Raw genomic sequence first — 19,279 nt, 5'->3', positions numbered from 1 at the left:
ATATTCATACTGTTTTGTTGATTTGGACAGTTGTCTTGAACAGCTTTGAAAGAGAACATATGACAAGTTTCGTTTATAGTTTTAATTGATGCTGAACTCAACTAATATGTGCAGCTGGTGTTACATTATAACTAGGTTTTTAATTACCCAATGAAGAAACTCAAGATGTCATGCTCTTGTTTTTCTCCAGAGTGAAGCACAAAGTCTGAAAAACTGTTGTTGATGATATGCCTATTAATAGCACTGTAGACGTTTATATTCTGAGGTTTTCCACATATTAAAAGCTTCTACCAGCTCTTCAAACCCCATCATCTTTCCTTAATTTGTCTCAACTATGTTAAGTGAGACACAATATATTAATGTGATAAACAAAATGTGTGTTTTGAAAATAAGTCTTAAAGGAAGCTAACATGCATGAAGACTATCAACTACTGTTTTTACTACTCTATATGCTAATAATAGCAGAGGAAATGTCACATTCGTGTCTGAAAACATTTCCTTTCTCAGTTAGCACTCTAACAGAAACTCCACTCTAAAAACAACAAATGTGTTATTAAATTCCTGAACCCCCTTGGTTTAATAAATCTTTCTCTGGTATTCTGCTGACGAAAATATCCTGGAAAATCTCCCCTTTATCCATGGGATTCAGTATTATCCTGCTCAGTTAGTTGGCTAAAAAAGGAGGGGGATTGGAGAGCAAAAGCAATAGGTGACATTTATAGAGCAATAACTCTGTGCCAGGCACTGTTCAAAGTGCTTAGCATGTGTTAACTCATTTAATCCTCATAGCAAACTATGAGGTTGTTAATGTGGTTATTTATCTTCATTTACAGATGCATGCCTAAGATTATAGAGCTAGTAATCTTAAGATTATAGAGCTAGTAAGAACCCACTGTAGAACAGAAGCCAGAGTCTGCCTCCAGTGGCTGACTTTCAGCCACCATGGTCTATTGCTGTGTAAACAACATGCAAATTCATAAATGCATCCACAGCTTATCTATTCAAATCAGAACCCACAGCAATCACTCATTTTGAATAAATTTTACTGTAGCAACTCTGCCTGCTGACATCAGTAGAACCCATGTTTGCTCCCTCAGGCATCAATAAACAGCAACAGAAAAGGGATGCATATACATTTCATATAGAAGCTGCTATTTATATTGTTTGCAGCAATTAACAAAGCTGCCACTTGAGGTGGAGGAAAGATAAGCATTTCAAGCTCTGTTTCTGTGTGTGTGTGTATGTGTGTGTGTGTGTGTGTGTGTGTGTGGTTAGGTGGGAGGGTATACATGCCCACAGGCATGTATGTATTTGGTTTCTACTGTTGACACCTTATATTTCTTGCTCAGGTATTTTGCACCCTAGAATACATTTATTTGATAAACTGTGATAACTTGCTGTCTATCTTTCCCTCCAGTCTTTGAACTCCTTTGCTTTCCCACTATATTCTCCAACACCTAACATCTTATGGTCAGCGTTTCCTCTGTGTTAACAAATATTTGTTGGCTGATTATTCTTCTTGAATCTAATAAGCTAATTGAGTAATGGCAGCAATTAGCCACTAAACTACACTGATTACCAACAGATGCTGTTATGCTGCTCCTAGACTTCTCAGTCCTGTATGTAGAGCTGGGAGCAGGAAGAATTGCTTTTGGAAGCTGATGGAGTTGGACATGTGGCCTTCTTGAATCTGGTCAGTTCATAAATTCTTACTATTACTTTCATTTGTACCCATAATATTCATACAACTGTCTACCCTATCTATGTGCTACTGGTAAGGAGCCTGCATATCTTTATTAGAAACAAAAAAAAATTATATAAGCTCCTTTCTTTTAGCTAGTGCTGGATCTGAAGAAATAACACAATATCCAGAATTTAGTATTAAGATGTGTGTGTGTGTGTAAAACCTTTTTTGGGGGGGTGAGAGTACAGATAGTTCTCTCTTGAGGACTGGTTTTAAAGTATATAAATATTCTTCCTTGGCTCTTGATAATAGAAAAAAAGGAAAAGTATATAAAGATTCCTCTTCTTTCCTGGCTGCTTAGAAAACCAGCTGTCTTGACTGACAAGCCCGGGGTGGGGGGGGGGGACAAACAGCTGTCATCACAACTGACTTAGTAACTTTGAGAACAGGACATTCATGACAAATGAGAGCTTTGGTGGAAAGAGTAGATCAAAAATTCCCTTTACTCTGGAAAAGTATTACTGTTATTCATGTCTGAAATACAGCCAAATTGTACAAGACTATACTGGATATTATTTTGGGCTTCAGATTCAGAACTCCTTTTGATAAGACAGCAGGCTTTTGTATGGTTTATATTCCTTGAATTAAGAGAGAAATAATAAAATAAAATCCCCAACATAGCAAAGAATGAGCTCATGGCAAAGCACGAGTTAAAGGAGAAAACAAAATTTTTTTGAAAACACAGAAAACAGGCCGAGCGCGGTGGCTCATGCCTATAATCCCAGCACTTTGGGAGCCAAGGTGGGTGGATCACGAGGTCAAGAGATCGAGACCATCCTGGTCAACAAGGTGAAACCCCGTCTCTACTAAAAATGCAAAAAATAGCTGGGCATGGTGGTGCGCGCCTGTAGTCTCAACTACTCGGGAGGCTGAGGCAGGAGAATTGCTTGAACCCAGGAGGCAGAGGTTGTGGTGAGCTGAGATTGTACCATTGTACTCCAGTCTGGGTAACAACAGCGAAACTCCATCTCAAAAAAAAGAAAAGAAAAGAACAGAAAACAGAATGGAATGAAAAATTAAAGGTAAAGAAAAAGCAAATAGAAGTACTGGGGAGCTTCAATGCAGGATTTCAGGAATGAAAAGCAAATAAACAAAAAGAATTGTGGCAGAAAGGAATAAAAAGTGCAAAAATGATCTGATCTATGGAGAGAGTGCAGATATTTCACCAAATAGTAAATCAAACTTATATTAATACCTTCAAAATGTATGAAAGTATTTCCAAAGTGCATGTGAATCCTGCCTATATATTTTTAGTTTAACAATATTTGGAACTGGAGCAATTTTCTCCTGAACAAAATGCTGGTCACTGCACGATTTGGGGACTCCTGCTGCCAGCATGCAGAAGAAGCAAAACACAGTGTTACTCTAGTATATTGGTCATTTACAACATTCTCCTAAGCATCCCCAGACACACATGCAAACTTCGTTAACTCCAGAAACCTCTCTTGCTGAAATAAACAAGTAACACTCACTAGATTTCACATGTAAAATCAATCTGGGTTAAGGTGTTGGAAGAGCTGGCAGAAAGCAGACAATAAGAGTGTAGGTGAGCAGAAAGGTGAATTTGATTGGGGATAAAGGGACATAGAGGAACTGTACAACACATTGCTAAGGATTTACAGCTTTAGGCTGGTTTTGGTGGCTCATGCCTGTAATCCCAATACTTTGAGAGGCTGAGGTGGGAGGATCACTTGAGCCTGGGAGGTCAAAGCTGCAGTGGACATGACTGTACCACTGCACTCCAGCCTGGGCAACAGAGTGAGACCTTGTCTCAAAGTAAAATAAAATAAAACTTAGTGTACACTATTGGATGTTATTAAGCAGGGGAGAGACAAGATCAGAAATTTGTTCTATAAGAATAATTGATGACTATGTAGAAGATGAATTGGAAACAGAGAGACTTAGGTCTGAGACAAGTTAAAAGGCTTTTGCAGGCCGGGCATGGTGGCTCACACTTATAATCCCAGAGCTTTGGGAGGCTGAGGCAGGCGAATTACTTGAGGTCAGGAGTTTGAGACCAGCCTGGCCAACATGGAGAAACCCTGTCTGTACTAAAAATACAGAAATTAGCTGGGCATGGTGGCAGGCGCCTGTAATCCCAGCTACTCAGGAGGCTGAGGCAGGAGAATCGCTCGAACCTGGGAGATAGAGGTTGCAGAGAGCTGAGATTGCACCACTGCATTCCAGCCTGGGTGACAGAGTGAGATTCTGTCTTAAAAAAAAATTTTTTTTAAATAAAAAATAAAAGGCTCTTGCAAAGTCCAAGGATTCCAGAAACATTCCACAGGCAGAAGTGGCCAGACTTAATGCCTCACTGAATGTCTGTTTAGGGAAGAAGGTGCTGTGGAGAAAGGGGGAAAGAGAACTGAGGTTTCTCGGGTTAACAGCTCAGTGAATGGTAAAACCATAAAACAAAATAGGGGCAAAGGGAGAGTAAGGGGCAAGTTGCTGGATATGCATTAGACATGTGGAGATGAGGTGGATGCAGCCATCCAGGAGGAGACTAGCAGAGCACCAAGGAAAGTGCATGTCTACATAGTATGGGTAAGGATATACCCAGAGAGGAATTAAACCATCCAGGGAGTGAGTTGGAAGGGAAAAATGTAAGCTGAGGCAGCAATCCTGGAAATCAAAAAGGGAATGAGCAAATATGCCCATGGTGGGGAGAGGAATAAAAAGTGCTCATTGTGGGGAACAGGATCAATTGAGCCCAGCAGTTTGGTAAGCAACGATTGTGCCACTGCACTCCAGCCTGGGCCACACAGCAAGACTCGGTGTCTAAAAAAAAAAAAAAGATTAAAAGATTCCTCAAAAGCTTCATATGCCCCTGGCTTCTGCTGGGTAAGATTCTCTTATAACTTCTTTTCAAGTTCTGTATATATTTCTTCAAATGGCCCACAAAGTAAAGGCAGCGATTTTAAAGCCCTGAATGTCCTGATACCTGATGACTTGAGGCTCCCTCTGGCTTCCCTACTCTTGGCAGTGAAATTAGCTGCTCTGTTCTCCATCACCATTCCTGGAAATGAGGACAGGGAGGTTCTGAGAGGACAGGCTTCTCTGTTGCCCTGATTCCCCATAGTGTGTACAAAACAACGCTGTAAAGACATAACTCAGCTTGTGGTAAACAAGAACATTTCTCTCCTAAGGTTATGGCTCAGGAAGATGGGTGGAGAACTTGGCCTGCCCCTGGTCCTCTATACAACATCTAGAGCTTGGACCCGATGCAGTACTTTGAGAGTCCCTCAAGAGATTCCTGCACTGATCACTCAGGCAGTGTGTTCACCTTGACTGTGTGCATACCATGGTTAATAATTACCTTTACTAAGGATTCACTTCTCAAACTTCCTGGTCATTTTGTTGCTTCCTATTTGAAAGATGCTAGCAGGAATGGATGGCAGGTACATATGGTCACAGGGTCACAATCGTCAAGGTGTTCTATGGGAATAAACTTTTATAAAAATGTGATGAGTCATTAATAAATAAAAATACATGTGTTCTAAAAATTAGTAAATAGGCCAGGACTGGTGGTTCATGGCTGTAATCCCGGCACATTAGGAGGCTGAGACAGGAGAATTGCTTGAGTTCAGGGGTATGAGACCAGCATGAGCAACAAAAAAGTTAACAAAAATCTTAGCTGGGTGTGGTGGTGTGCACCTGTTGTCCCGACTCTGTCTCTGAATGTGTGTGCATATGTTCACGTTTGTGTAACAAATGTAATCTGTTCATGGCTGCTCCCCTTTTGCAGCTTCTATGTTTGTTCCATTTTTATCTTTAGGCCAGACTTGAGGCATTAAATTCAAATCCAGACCACTGATGGTTATTATAGATTTTATTGAATGCTTTGAAGAGAAATAAAGAAAGCATTATATCATACCTTGCACTGTAAACTTTCCTAGGCCGGGCGCGGTGGCTCACTCCTGTAATCCCAGCACTTTGGGAGGCCAAGGTGGGTGGATCACGAGGTCAAGAGATTGAGACCATCCTGGTCAACAAGGTGAAACCCCATCTCTACTAAAAATACAAAAATTAGCTGGGCATGGTGGCGCATGCCTGTAGTCCCAGCTACACGGGAGGCCGAGGCAGGAGAATTGCTTGAACCCAGGAGGCGGAGGTTGCGGTGAGCCGAGATTGTGCCATTGCACTCCAGCCTGGGTAACAAGAGCAAAACTCCGTCTCAAAACAAAACAAACAACAACAACAACAACAAAAAACTTTCCTTAAAACACTTTAAGCATTTCTCTTTTCCCCCAAAATTGCTCTCCCTTTCGCTACTGACTCATCTCTCCCTTCCTGCCTGTCTACCCAATAGTCACTCCAGCTGGGGCCCCACCTTTATGACCTTATTTATTTATTTGAGGTAGGGTCTTGCTCTGTCACCCAGGCCAGAGAGCAGGGGCGTGATCACAAGTCATTGCTGACTCAACCTCCCAGACTCAAGCAATCCTCCCACCTCAGCCTCCAGAATAGCTGGAATTACAGGCCCAAGTGCTAACTTCTAATGTGACCATATTTGGGAGTAGGACTTTAGGGAGGTAATTACAGCGAAATAAGGTCATAAGGGTGGCTCATGCCTATAATCCCAGCACTTTAGGAGGCCGAGGTGAGAGAATGGCTTGAGCCTAGGAGTTCATGCCTAGATCAGCCTGGCCAACATAGTGAGACTTTACCTCTCCAAAGAAGACAAAAAAAATTAGCTGGATGTGGTAGCACAGGCCTGCAATCACCGTGCTTTGGGCAGCCTAGGCAGAAAGATCGCCTGAGGCTAGGATTTTGAGACCAGCCTGAGAAACATAAGCAAGACGCCATCTTCTCACACAAAAAAATGTAAAGTAGCTGGTCATGGAGGCATGTGCCTGTAGTCCTACCTATTAGGGAGGATCAATTGAGCCCAGGAGTTTGGTAAGCAATGATTGTGCCACTGCACTCCAGCCTGGGCAACAAAGTGAGTCTCAGTGTCTAAAAAAACAAAGATTAAAACATTCCTCAAAAGCTTCATTTTACAGTCTTATTCTCTCTAGTATTAAGTTTTTTAAGTCGACTAATGAAAATTTCATTATTTCTATTATTGTAAGCTACCCAACTTCACTAAAACTAGCTTTCTTTGTTATAAATTAATTTGTCTTAGGAGAAAAGTTTGTTCAAGATGAACTATGATAGAGATATTTATTTGTTTATTTATTTTTCTAAGACAGGGTCTATGTCACCCAGGCTGGAGCGCAGTGGTGCCATCTCTGCTCATCGCAACTTCCGCCTCCCGGGTTCAAGCAATTCTTCCACCTCAGCCTCCCAAGTAGTTGGGACTACGGAAGTGCAGCACTACACCTGGCTAATTTCTGTATTTTTAGTAGAGACGGGGTTTCACCACTAGGCCAGGCTAGTCTCGACTTCCCTGACCTCAAGTGATCTGCCTGCCTTTGTGATCAGCAGTTTGGCCTCCCAAAGTAAGCCACGGGGCCAGACCTGATAGAGATATTTAATTCAATTTTTGTCAGGCAAGTGTAATAGCTGGCATATATTTCCCGCCCCCCTTTTTTTCTACCTCCAACTCTTCCCCTTTCCTTTTTTTTTTAAAAAAAAATCTTCGTTTGTTTTTTAGAAACCTCACCTGGAAAATTTCTAAAAACCTAGAATGTTATTTTTATTATCATTTCAAAAAAGTAAATACTTTCTTCACTGTCTAATTCATACCAAGTGGCAGCAATAGATGCTCTCATTTCTTTTCTTGTCTAAAATTAGCTTATCATTGTACCCAAGTGTTGTTGTTGCCAAGTGATCCAATTTCTTTCTCTAGGAACACCTGACCATGCAGAGATCTGCAACCATGAAGACATATAATATGGATCTATCAAGTTGCTTTGAAAGTTTGATGCTGGGTGCAGTGTCTCATGCCTGTAATCCCAACACTTAGGGAGGCCAAGGCGGGAGAATGGCTTGCGCTTAGGAGTTTAAGACCAGCCTGGGAAATATAGTGAGACCTTGTCTTTACAACACATTTAAAAAATTTTTTAAAAAGGAAAAAGAAAAGAAATCTTGAAAGCCCAGATTTGACCATAGCACTAAATACCAAGAGTTAGTAGAAGACAAAGTTAATTGTAGAACAGTGTGTGCTGTTGAATGGAAGTGAACCAAAATTATCTTCAAAGTGTGAATAAAAGGCCTAAAATCAAAGTTATTAAACTGGAATGTCCAATGGTTTATATTTACCATTAGAAGAGACCTATACCACATAACTTTAGAGTAATAGAGAAACTATCAGAAGAAATGAACAATGAATGTGCCTGAAGGAAAGAGTGAAAAAAAAGAGGGGTAATAAGGAAACAGTATGCAGCTGTGAAATTTATACATTGTTGTAGTCTGATCTAAATATTTCTATTTTTAAAATTAAGTCTGCAATAAAATAATAAAATAAAAAACTGTAATATGCATATTTAGCCCAGGCATTACACATGAAAGTGAAGTTTAAGAAAGCAAGCTAAGCTAAATAAGTACACAGAAAGGCCAAAATAGCTAATTCATTATCAGCCTCTTTGTCTGCTTTCAATTAACAGCTAAATGCTTTTCTTTTCTTTTCTTTTTTGAAATGGAGTGTCACTCTTGTTGCCCAGGCCAAAGTGCAATGGTGCAGTCTCGGCTCACCACAACCTCCACCTCCCAGGTTCAAGTGATTCTCCTGCCTCAGCCTCCCAAGTAGCCTGGACTATAAGCATACGCCACCACGCCAGCTAATTTTGTATTTTTAGTAGAGATGGGGTTTCTTCATGTTGGTTAGGCTGGTCTCAAACTACTGACCTCAGGTGATTCACCTGCCTCAGCCTCCCAAAGTGCTTGGATTACAGGTGTGAGCCACCACGCCTGGCCATGGCTAAATGACTTTCATGCAAGATCGTATTAAATCTGAACTTCTACTTTGCATGATAGGCTCATCCATTGTTGTTGCTAAACCAAAAGAATGTGATCTTCAAATACCTAAGGTTGTGAAATAAACAAATCCTCTATATATGAACTCAGATTCCAGTTTCAAACTCTTTTCTCTCTTTCTTTCTTTTTAGAGATGGGATCTCACTCTGTTGCCCAGGCTTGTCTCAAACTTCTGGCCTCAAGGAATCCTCCCACCTCAGCCTCCCAAAGTATTGGGATTCCAGGCATGAGCCATTGTGTCCAGCCTGAAATTCCTTCTATAAAGTGCTTCTTGTGTCCCATTTTGGACTTTCTATTAGCTTCACTGTATATTTTAAAAATTAATGTAGAAACTCAGTACGTGCTTATTAGTTAGCTTTGGTTGATTTGATCTCCAAAACAGCAATTGTTAGTAAAGTTTCAGTAGAATTGAGACCCATGTATACAGGAGAAATCACATCATTTTATAGAGAATCACCTTAATCAATCCATGATTCTAACAGGACAGCAAGCCTGTGAGAGTTGTAAAACCTTAAAAGCTGACACAATAATCTGGAGGAAACATCTCATACAAAATATCAACACATATGTAGGATGAAAACACTGTAGTAATGGCTTCTACCCTTAGCCTCCACTACTAATACCAGAGAAATTGTCTGACATCCCTTTGCTATACTGCCACACCTGAGGTTGGTATATACACATGTTAATATTCGAAGTATTTTCAAACATATACATCCTCATGATACTTACATCTTTTTTAAAATTTCTAACCAGATACACTATGTATACCTTTATGTTTGGAAAAGTCCCACATGTCATGCCTTAATTAATCTTATGGATTTCCTCAGAATAAACTCTATACAATGAAGTATAGAGTTCATCAAAAGAGAAATTTATTCTGAGGAAATCCGTAAGATTAATTAGAGCATGACATGTGGAACTTTTCCAAATATAAAGGTATACATAGTGTACTGGTTAGAAATTTTAAAAAAGATGTAAGTATCATGAGGATGTATATGTTTGAAAATACTTTGAATATTAACATGTTAGAAATAAATTACACTGAACTAGCAGAGTTAAGTGAACATGACTTAACTTATATTCTTGGTAAGGATGTATCTTGGTCAGTAAGATACTTGGGAACACAGGTCTAACAAAGAAGATGAGACCTCACAGTTTGACACTGAAATGGCCATAGGCATTTTGGGTTCAAACTAAGGGAAAGTTGAACTGGGCATACATTGGTTTGGGTTTAGTGGATATAATTATGGGTATTGCAATCATGTCTACAACACTCATCTAGCTGTCTAGGAGCAGAAATGGCATCCAGCAATATTCTTATTGCCCACTCTGACAACTTACTGGCATCCACACAGGTGAATGTTCAGGGCCAGAGTCATATTGCCATATGAACTTGTCCTACAATGGGCAACACCATAAGTATATGGACAGTGAAGGGGAAACAAGGCTTGAAATGAACAGAGGTTAAAGTCAGTCTATTGGAAATGCTTCTAGTCACCAGATATGTAAAATTGTTATGGAGGGGTCAGTCTGTTTTTATCTTCCTAGTCGAAAAGGAGGTTCTACTTGTCAAGAATATACTCAATGATGCATTATACACAATTATAACTGTTTCATAGTTTTTCCCTCTCTTTTAATGGGAATTATACAAAATACAGTTTATCAGAATTACTGCTTACAGGGTACAAACTTAGCAGGACTACACACAATCTGTCTGATCTTTATGAAGCCTGATGACATGTCACTCACTGAAAGCAGATTTAAATTTATTAATAAAGATAATATAAACTCATCATATGCCATTGAGATAAGCCATTGAAGACAAACTGAGTGTAGCCAATTCAAAGATAATTTAAGATTTATCACTGTTGAAGAAAACTTGAAATGCCTCTAAATCTTACAATCCATATACCAAAAAAATTTGATAGAGGCTTTACCAAATTTAACAATAATCCTAAAAATATACACAGCATTGCTTGTAATGGATTATAGCTAAATAATGAAGCTAAAAGAAACTTTTCTAAATGATCAATAATAAAAACAAATTTAATCAATTATGCTAGACTAAATTATCTCTCAAAAACTACATTACAAAACCAATGTCATATGAAGAGGTGATCAAAAATTATGAAGTCAAAAAATAGAGGAGAAATGGTATATTTTTCTGAATTTTGTGATACTTATAATATTTACCAACTTCTTAAGATTTTTAAATGACTATTTTCTCTTCTTTTTTATCTGTAGCAATAACTGTTAGTTTCCTTCCCTGATTCCCTTCAGCAAGCCAGTGTACGCATCTCCCAGCTGCTGCAGGTTTTCACTACCAAGGACCCATACCTGTACCCTTCTGCAGCCGAATGACTGCCCAGGCCTGGGGGAGCCACCTTGCCTGGGAGGTTGGACTCCCTCAATGACTGATCAATGGCAAAGCATACAAGCTTTTGATTCACAGCATGGTAATTCACATTCCAGAGCTCCCCATGAAATTAGCCTGAGACTAGATCTCTTCTGAAACCACCCCTTTGCCTAATTACCCCTGCCCTATCCTGCATCCCTCTCTTCCTTACAATTTCCTGAGAGCCCACCTATAAATCACTGGCACAAGACTCTCCATCTCAGGCTCTGCTTTTAAGGAATCCCACCTAAGAGAGTAGCTAATTTTGTATTTGTAATTTGGTGTTCTTTTTCTTATATAGATGCCTCCAAATTCTAGAAGCTTCAAGTTGCCCCAGTTGTGGATCATTTCTGGTCCTAATTATCAGTATCACTGCACAGGGGAAACTGAGCTAGAACATGGAATCCATTCTTCAAGTGGTTTGAGGAATAGGCTTGGGTTGCTAACTATTTTGGCAACTACTATGATTATCCCACCTGCCTTTGTCACCACCAAAGACAGACTGAGCTGAAGGGATAGGATAAAAGATGGATTCGCTAAAATTAGATTTAGCAGCATTTATTCTAAAACCCAAATACCATGTAATCTAATAAGAATTGTATTTCCCTCCAATATAAAATATGTCTGGTGTTAGTCCAGGGCAACTTCACAGCCATCAGAGACCAAGTAGCCACACTTCTGCTCTGCTATCCCCAGTTTGTGACTTCCTTCTTTCAAGGTTACTTTATGAGTCCAAGATAACTGCTCGCATTCCAGCTATCAAGTCCACATTTCAGGCAGTAGGAGGAAGAGAAGGACAAAGAGTGTACCCCCTCAGCTGAATAAAAGCCCCTTAAGGGGCCATTCCAGATATATCTTACTATATTTCCTTTTACATGTCTTTGGCCAGAATGTGGTCATATTCATGTCTACATGTAAGGGAGGATGAGAAATGTGGCAGGCATGAAGGAGGCAGAGGTTGCAGTGAGCCGAGATCACGCCACTGAACTCCAGCCTGGGCAATAGCAACAGTGTGACACACCGTCATTTCAAAAAAAAAAAAAGAGAGCATTTCATAGGTACTGATGTGAACTTCCTTCAGAAGAGCATAAAATGTCTGGTTATTTCCCTTTGTATTAATTTAGCAGTCATTTATGGCCGTTGCCTGGACCCATGACTTCATTAAGGGTTGCAACATTATGACATTATAATTCTATCATCCCCTCTTTATTTTATTGACTGGAATACTTTTAGAAAAATGAAACAAAACTTCCTTCATCAACCATTTGGGTTACCCCAAGGAATAAATTTATACAGGAAAGTTAGGATCCAAAAGTGACAAATTAGGGTTGTTTTTTAGTATAATTATGAAATTGTGCACCTAAAAAATTTGATGTTTTAATTCATTGTAGTTATTGTTCTTATTGCTGCTCAAATAGTCTTATCTTTAGCCAGGATTGTCTGTGGAATCCTTTTCACATGACCCCAGAAGCTTTTGATAACTTCTTTCTTTCTGATACGACAAGATATATATTTAGGGTCATCCTGTATATTTTTTTGCCTCAAACATGGAATCAGCCACACTCCAAAAAGTCATTGTTTATTTCAAGAGGAAATTATATTTAGGGAGTATGGTCTGAGCCCTAAGGGGTGCCAAATGGTATTGGGCTGGTCATTGTTTCTAAGCCTTTTCAGTGGACAATGCTAACAACTATTTTTTATTTGTTTGTTTTTTGAGGTTGAGCCTCGCTTTGTTGCCAAGGCTGGAGTGCAGTGGCATGATCTCAGTTCACTGCAACCTCCACCACCTGGGTTCAAGCAGTTCTCTGCCTCAGCCTCCCAGGTAGCTGGGATTACAGGCATGCCCACCACCATACCTAGCTAATTTTTGTAGTTTTAGTAGAGGTAGAATTTCTGGTCTTGAACTCCTGACCTCATGATCCACCTGACTTGGACTCCCAAAATGCTGGGATTACAGGCATGTGCCACTGAGCCGAGCCATTTTTTTTTTTTAGACAGGTCTTGCTATGTCACTCAGTCTAGAGTGCTGTGGTACAATCATGGCTCACTGCAGTCCTCACAGGCTCAAGTGATCCTTCCACCTTAGCCTCTCCAGTAGCTAGGACTACAGATGCATGTCACTACACCTGGCTAATGTTTTAATTTTTTATAGAGACATGGGTCTCACTTTGTTGCCCTGGTTGGTTTCCAACTTCTAGGCTCAAGCCATCCTCCCGCCTTGGCCTCCCAAAGTGCTGATATTACAGGCATGAGCCACCACACCCAGCCAAAAAAATACCCCTTTTTTTTTTTTTGAGACATTGTCTCTCTCTGTCACCCAGGCTGGAGTGCAGGGCCATGATCTTGGCTCACTGTAACTTCCGCCTCCCAGGTTCAAGTGATTTTCCTGCCTTGGCCTCTCAAGTAGCAGGAATTATAGGAGCTAAGGCACTGGCCACCATGCCTAATTTTTGTATTTTTAGTAGAGACGGGGTTTTGCCATGTTGGCCTGGGTGGTCTCAAACTCCTGACTTCAAGTGATCTGTCCACCTGGGCCTCCCAAAGTGCTGGATTACAGGCATAAGCCACCATGCCCAGCTGAGAAATACTTTTAAAAGAGAAAATATATCACATACAAGAGCTTTTTAAGTGATCTGCTTGTACTAGTCTCTACTGTTCCCTCCAATTCATCCTCTACATTTTTGTCAGAATATCCTTATTAAACACAAATCTTAATTTCCTGCTTAAAAAATCTTGATGGGGCCAAGTACAGTGACTCATGTCTGTAATCCCAGCACTTTGGGAGGCTGAGGCAGGAGGATCACTTGAGGCCAGGAGTTTGAGACCAGCCTGGAAACATAGCAAGACCTACCTCTACAAAAAATTATATAATTAGCTGAGCATGGTAGTACCAGCAACTTGGTAGGGTGAGGTGGGGAGGACTGCTTGAGCCCAACATCATTTTAGGAAATATATAGGGAAAGTGACAGACCTTCTCTAAGCTTTTCTGAAAAAGTTAGCTTGATCCCTCCTAGTTACATTATTATCATACAACTGACCTTTTTAAAGACATGATTTCTTATGACTGTAGCAAAAGGGATCAAAGTCATAAGAGGATACAATCATAGTTTCTCCAACTGATTTTGTGGAATGATGTCTTATAAACCAAAGTACATACGTAATAGAAAAATGTTTACAATGTATTGGATACAAATCCCCACATCACTCTTCATCTTTGTCATGGTGTGTTTTAAGAAAGGATAGACCAGGCAGCTGTCACTAGAGGAAAGCTAGCACCATCTGTTGGAGAGTGACTTCACAACAAAAAATGATATTCTCTGTTGACCTCATTAATCCTGACACTGTTTCTTCAAGGTACTTTTTAATTACACAAATTTCAAGACATTAATACCTACACAAATACAACTTAATTTTCAATTAGTTCTAGTTATCCACTATGACAGTAAAAAACAAAACTAGTTAATTAATCTGATTAAAATATTAATCAGATTTATTATTTAGGCCGGACGCAGTGGCTCACGCCTATAATCCCAGCACTTTGGGAGGCTGAGGCGGGTGGATCACGAGGTCAAGAGATCGAGACCATCCTGGTCAACATGGTGAAACCCCGTCACTACTAAAAATACAAAAATTAGCTGGGCATGGTGGCGCACACCTGTAGTCCCAGCTACTCGGGAGGCTGAGGCAGGAGAATTGCTTGAACCCAGGAGGCAGAGGTTGTGGTGAGCCGAGATGGCGCCATTGCACTCCAGCCTGGGTAACAAGAGCGAAACTCCATCTCAAAAAAAAAAAAAAAAGATTTATTATTTAATATAGTTAAAATATTAATTAGTCTTTTATTATTTGACTCCTTGATTAGACCTGATAATTAGCCCATTCTGAGCCATTTAAGAAATGGAAGAAAAGCTACTTATTCAACCACATACTCTATCAGATTGCTTTAGAATAACAAATATCGGACGTATTGCTCAATATTGGAGACCTGTCTTGACCCCTTGAGTATCCATAATTAGAAAGAAATAGCAATAGCCTTAAATTGTGAACTTTACTAATAACCCAGAAACAGTAACTTTCTACATTCAAACTCTTCTCTCACAAATCTACTGATGATATTGAGAGGTTTGTGCTTCTCCTGTACCATTTGGAATAGATGCTTCTGAGAGACAAAAAGGATGGAAGAGATAGCCAGCTCACCTAACCTGCGCAGTGTGCAGGTAGGTAGAGATAAGAGGAAAGTCCTAAGTGTTTAGATTCTAAATGATGGTAAGTTATTGTGATATCAGCAATTTCCCCACAGACATGTCTCAGGAGTAAACACCCAAACATTATAAATAAATTCATATGTGGCTCTATTTTAAGTACAATATAGACTACTAATTTTAGAGACTTATAAAATTGAAAAAAAGATTCTGAATTTTTCTTGCAATACTCTTTATGAAACCGTGATTTCAATGAAAAAGTTTAAAATTTATTTACTTTTGAAAAGTCAGATAATGATATCTAAATGAGAAATGACACAAATTTTCCTAAAATATTTTCAAATCCAAGTCTCTCTTAGGAGAAAAATTAAGAAGCATTAAACTGCTCCTCATAATTTTTAAAATGTATTAAATAAAAAGTAATGAAAGTAACAGTTACTTCGAAGAACAATATATTAAACTCTGGTGTAAAAATGAGGCTTTAGTTATTGAACAGTTGTCATAGTTGCCAATTATATACTCTTGGGGAATCCTCTGGCACTTTAGGAAGAACATTAACTCTCCTAAGCCTGTAGGGTACTATTTGGTGCCTTAAAGCAATGACTCAATAAAGCAATACTTTTGTGAATTGGCACCTAAGTTTTAGGACATGGGGTAAATATGAATATGTTTGTGAGTCCAGGGACAGGCAGAGTGTTTACTCTTGACCTCAGCCGTTCCCTTACCTCTTCAAATACCCTAACCCACCAAAGGGAAGACAAGATACAGCTTTATCAGTTACTCATCTCAACTGGTTTAAGGACCAAGGCAAAACACTGGCCAAGCCGACCGTTTAACATTCCTTAGTTGGCCATGCCGGACAATGTTCTCTCAGGCCTTCCAACCAGAAAGCAGCTTACTTACACTTTACACATGCTGCCTCAAATCATATCTAGAAAAAAAGAACTTATGTTTTTATGTAATATAAATAATTATGGCTCCACAACTTATTTTATATCAGTTCCAGCCACCTTTTAAATTGAAGTTACTAAGGGAAACTCCTTACACAGTTGAAGACCCTTTCCTCAAGTACTTCTATCAAAAGGAATAGAAAAAAATACTTCCCATCCATACATGCAGGCTAAGTATTTTTGGATACTCCTACAAAGCTTTTTTCAAACTCAACAGCTTTGTGTTTTTTTTTCTATATTCACAACAAGCATTTTAAAAATAATCTGATAATACTAAATGAAGAAAGCAAGTATCAGAGTATAATACCTATACCTGGAAAATTATATTTATATATGAACATACAGATAAATTTATTTATATAGAGACAGGATTTTGCTCTATCACTTAGGCTGGAACGCAGTGCAAGGGCACAAACATAGCTCACTGCAGCCTCCAACTCCCGGGCTCAAGCAATCCTCCTGCCTCAGCCACCTGAGGAGCTAGGACTATAGGCATGTGCCACCATGCTCGGCTAATGTTTTTTAAAAATTTTCTGTAGAGATGGGGAGACTCTCTTGTCTTATGTTACCCAGCTGGTCACAAACTTCTAGCTTTGAGCAATCTTCCCAACTTTGCCTCCCAAAGTACCAGGATACAGGCATGAGTCACGATGCCTGGCCAATATATTTTTGACTAAATAGGTTCATCATTTACATGTCTTATTAATTGATTTTTCCCCAATAAACAATATGCCAGGGATGAGTAATTATGACTACCCACCAGGTCAAGTTTCTTTTCTTTGCAAAAATGGAGTAGGTTGAATAGTGGCCCCCAAAAATACATGTCCAAGTTCTATCTCCAGATATGTATCCTTATCTGGAAAGAGTCTTTGCAGGTGTAAGTGAGGATTTCAAGATGAGATCGTTCTCTATTAACAAAGTAGGCCCTAAATTCAATGAAAAATGTCCTTATAATAGATAGAACAGAGGATAGGGTAGTTGGGTGATATCATTTGGCTCTGTCACCACCCAAATTTCATCTTGCACTGTAGCTCCCATAATTCCCACCTGTTGTGGGAGGAACTCGGGGGAGATAACTGAATCAGGGGGAGATAATTGAATCATTGGGGCAGTTCCCCCATGCTGTTCTCCTGGTAGTGAATAAGTCTTACGAGATCTGATATTTTTATAAGGGGAAACCCCTTAGGAAAAAAAAAGGAGGGGGAAACCCCTTTCACTTGGCTGTCATTCTCTTGTCTGCCACCATGTAAGATGTGCCTTTTGCCTTACGCCATGATTGTGAGGCCTCCCCAGTTTCAGGTATGTCTTTATTAGCAGTGTGAAAATGGACAAACACAGTGGCTCACACCTGTAATCTCACCTTTGGGAGGCCAACGCAGGAGGATCTCTTGAGCCTAGGATTTTGAAATCAGCCTGGGCAACAGAGACTCCATCATTAAAACAAAAATGGAGAGAGAGAAAGAGAGGAGGCCATGTGAAGACAGAGGTGGAGACTGGATTTATGTATCCACAGCCAAAAAATGTGTGTGGCCACCAGAGACTGGAAGAAGCAGAGTATTCCCCTTGAGTGCCTTCAGAGAGACTATGGCCCTGCAGACACCCGAATTTCAGACTTCTGGCCTCCGAACTACAAGAGAATTAACGTCTGCTGTTTCAAGCCACCGAATTTGTGGTGCTTTGTTACAGCAGCCCTAGCAAACGAACACATAGTGAACATTCTAAGGTTTTGTATTATGAACCCAGCCTGCTCTCCAGCCCCATTTTCCAGCTCTTCTCCAGCTTTATGCTCTTGTTTTGCCTCGTTTACTATATTGCCCAAATCTTTGCATGTGCTGTTCCACTGCACTAATTACTCTTCTCCATTCTTTACCCATCCTTCGAGACTTGTTCAGGGAACGTAAGTGAGCCCTGCTCACCACCCAACAATGCCCCTTATCAGCAGCATATAGTTCTTTTCATAGTCCTGTATCATAGTTTGTATCTTTACCAGTGTGATTGTTAGAATCTGCCTCCCTACCAAATTCTACTCTGCAGGGGAATAGGCACGGTTCCTCCCCTCCTCACCATTGTATTCCCAGTCTAGCCCTGCGCCTGCTGTGCCAGAGCAATCCCTTCTGAATGAATGAAAAGCCACCTTTCCAGTAGAGCTGCAGACCAAGGAACCTCCACGGCCTCTGGAAGGGTTGTGAGCTAGGAAGCGTGACCATGTATTCTTCAAAGCCTATCACTTCTGAGAGTGAAAAGGGGCACTCTTCACACTTAGGAGTTACCACTTTACAGTTCTAGCCCTGAGTAACAGGCTGTGCCTGCTGGCCACAGGAACAAGGCGAAGACAAGAATCTAACTAGAAGGGGAGGGGCTACAACATTATGAGGGAATGGGGAGAGGGTAATTTAAATTTGCTTACCTGTCCCTGCATTTTAACTCGTGTCTTCTATGTCACTGCTCATTCGTTGGTCCCCCGCCAAAGAATGTAAGCTCTGAGGGGCGGGGCTTGGCCTGTTCGTTCATTGCTATATCCCACGCTACGTGCCTGGTGCATAGTAGTAGCTGCTCAATAAACATGCAAATGAATGTACTCACAGCTTAGTGTTATGCTCCAAGTGAATAAAGGATGAAGAATCTTAATACTTAAAAATCCAACAGGCCAGGCACGGTGGCTCACACCTGTAATCCCAGCACTTTGGACGGTCCAGCCAGAAGCTTGAGCCCAGGAGTTCGAGACCCCCGTCTCTATTAACACATCGGAACAAAACCGAGACTTCACAGTTGGAAAGCGGAAGGCTCAAGACCAGAAGGGTAGGAGGCCTACCCAATTGCCAAGGTCCTGGGCCGTGGACGATACGCTGAGGGGAGCGGCGGCTGGGCGGGGGCCTGGTTGAACACGGCTCTCACCGACCCCACCTCTGCCCAGCCACAGCCCCGCCACCACCTCTGGGTCCTCAGGCCCTCTCTGGCCTCCGCCCTCCTGACACACCCTGATCCCCGCCGCCCCCTCCCCAAATTCCGTCTTACTCCAGGAACCCCCATCCCCAGATCCCATATGGCCTCGGAACCCCGGCGCTACTGT

The 19,279-nt window shown here is 40.6% G+C and overlaps 1 protein-coding gene across 3 annotated transcripts in view; it reads left to right on the top strand.

The window, feature by feature from the left end:
- Positions 1-19,279, top strand: part of SRSF12 (serine and arginine rich splicing factor 12) — a 43,275-nt gene that overhangs the window by 580 nt on the left and 23,416 nt on the right. For 2 of the 3 annotated variants that reach the window (XM_078369772.1, XM_078369769.1), the window contains exons 2-3: positions 1,586-1,693; positions 6,933-19,008. The gene's annotated coding sequence lies outside the window, so the exon portion shown is untranslated. The remainder of the gene's footprint in view (positions 1-1,585; positions 1,694-6,932; positions 19,009-19,279) is intronic. The other variant, XM_054254259.2, reaches the window with a different exon arrangement.

The sequence above is a fragment of the Callithrix jacchus genome, chromosome 4 (assembly GCF_049354715.1).
Source record: "Callithrix jacchus isolate 240 chromosome 4, calJac240_pri, whole genome shotgun sequence".
NCBI lineage: Eukaryota > Metazoa > Chordata > Mammalia > Primates > Cebidae > Callithrix > Callithrix jacchus.
The sequence above is the reverse complement of the archived record's forward strand: the minus strand, read 5'-3'. Positions and strand labels throughout refer to the sequence as shown.